This window comes from Cebus imitator, unplaced genomic scaffold (genome assembly GCF_001604975.1).
Source record: "Cebus imitator isolate Cc_AM_T3 unplaced genomic scaffold, Cebus_imitator-1.0 Scaffold19, whole genome shotgun sequence".
Classification (NCBI taxonomy): domain Eukaryota; kingdom Metazoa; phylum Chordata; class Mammalia; order Primates; family Cebidae; genus Cebus; species Cebus imitator.
In genome coordinates this window covers 255122-257249 of record NW_016107334.1, presented here as the reverse complement: position 1 = coordinate 257249, position 2128 = coordinate 255122, and the positions used below count along the sequence as shown (strand labels likewise).

The following is a 2128-nucleotide window of genomic DNA, read 5'->3' as shown; positions in this document are numbered from 1 at the left end:
GTCTTTCTGGGAAGTGGTTCCTTATTTTCATTGGATTTCCAAGGGGTTCCGGAAGCCACGGCAAGGTCAGACAACACCTGGCTATATGATGGGCCCCGAGAGGCCACCAAATGGAACCTTCTGCCTTCTGCTCTGTGGAATATTCTTCTGGCCAAGAGCCACCACTTCCCTGACCCTGGCCTTTCTCTTCCCCACTGTCACCAACAGGGACACAGGCTTTCCACCGGGCACCATTCCTCACTGAGAACTGCTCTCAGGGCTCCCCGAGCCTGTTGCTGTGACTGCGTGGCGGCAGCTTGCAGAAGACATGCCCCGCTCTTTGCTTTGTGAGATCCTCTGCTCGATCCCTGACCCACAGGCTGAGGCTTAAATTCTAGTCACGCAAAACTGGGTGGTGGTGACTCACCCCTGTAATCTCAGTGCTTTGGGAGGCCGAGTGAGGCATGGGGTCATGAGGTCAGGAGTTCAAGACCAGCCTGGCCAATATGGAGAAACCCTGTCTCTGCTAATAATACAGAAAAATGCTCTGGTTTCTCTTCATAACGAATAAATATTTTGCCTTTTACTAAAGATTTCCATGGAGAGGAACAATTATGAGTTTATAACCTGATTTTTTGAGGTCCTGCTTAGGCAGGGCTTATTATAAAAAATAATAATAATACAAAAAAATTAGCTGGAGGGGGAGGGTGGGCAGAAAAAAAAAAAACTAGCCAGGCGTGGTGGCTACTTGGGAGGCTGAGGCAGGGGAATTGCTTGAACCCGGGAGGCGGAGGTTGCAGTGAGCTGAGATCATGATAACTGCTGACTGCAGCCTCAGCCTCCTGGGTTCAAGGGACCCTCCCATTTCACCCTCCTGAGTAGCTGGGACTACAGGTGCCATCACACCTGGCCAACTTTTCAATCGTTTGTAGAGACAGAGTCCCACTGTGTGTCCAGGCTGGTCTTGAACACCTGGACTCAAACAATCCTCCCACCTCAGCCTCCAAAAGCACAGGGATTACAGGCATGCACCATCATGCCTGGTTACTTTTTTGTATTTTGGTAGAGACAGGGTCTCGTCATGTTGCCCAGGCCTCGAACTCCTGACCTCAAGTGATCCTCCTGCCTTGGCTCCCCAGAGCGCTGGGATCACAGGCGTGAACTATCCTACCTGGCCCTAGTTGTTTTGTCCAGAAGCCAGATTATGGAATCTAAATGGGTCATCCAGTGGCTAGCCAAATCCAAACAGGTACAAGTCCAAAAGCTGAGCTCATTGCTGACAGCAGAATCTCTCCCAGAGAATCGGCCGTGAGCCATTCCAGAGGCAGTGGGTGGGCAACTGCCTAGGGTTATATTCAGTCCTCACGGCCATGGGACGGGGATGTATCCTGATTGTTTAAAAGTCCTGATGGGAGGCAGAGGTTGCGGTGAGCCGAGATCGGGCCATTGCACTCCAGCCTGGGCAATAAGAGCGAAACTCCATCTCAAAAAAAAAAAAAAAAAAAAAGTCCTGATGGATGGCCGGGCACAGTGGCTCACACCTGTAATGCCAGCACTTTGGGAGGCCAAGACAGGCAGACCACCTGAGGTCAGGAGTTTGAGACCAGCCTGACCAATATGGTGAAACCTAAAATACAAAAAATTTAACTACTAAAAATACAAAAAAATTAACTGGGTGTGGTGGTGCATGCCTGTAATCCCAGCTATTCGGGAGGCTGAGACATTGCTAGGACCCAGGAAGTGGAAGTCGCAGTGAGCTGAGATTATGCCACTGCACTCCAGCCTGGGTGACAGAGCAAGAGTCCATCTGAAAAAAAAACAAAACAAATAAACTCCTGATGGAATTCAGATGCAGAGATGAAGGAGGTAGAACTTGGCATGGTAATGTGGCTGCCTTGGGCTTTCTTGACCTGATGTCTTTGGCTATTTGCTCAATCTGATTGTCTTTAATTGAGTTTCTTAGTCATTGAACAGCTTTGTGGGTCCTTTGAGTATTTCCAAATTGTGTGGCAATGTCGTTTTTCACTATAAATGAATCAACTGGCCTTCTGTGTGTGTTTTGAAAAATTACAGGGCCGGGCGCGGTGGCTCAAGCCTGTAATCCCAGCACTTTGGGAGGCCGAGGCGGGTGGATCACGAGGTCAAGAGA

The 2128-nt window shown here is 49.4% G+C and overlaps 1 non-coding gene across 1 annotated transcript; it reads left to right on the top strand.

Annotated features, from left to right (window-relative positions):
* Window positions 1-521: 521 nt before the first annotated feature.
* On the top strand, window positions 522-638 carry LOC119469669. The gene has a single exon (XR_005198506.1). It is a non-coding gene; the product is annotated as a U5 spliceosomal RNA (small nuclear RNA).
* Window positions 639-2128: the final 1490 nt, after the last annotated feature.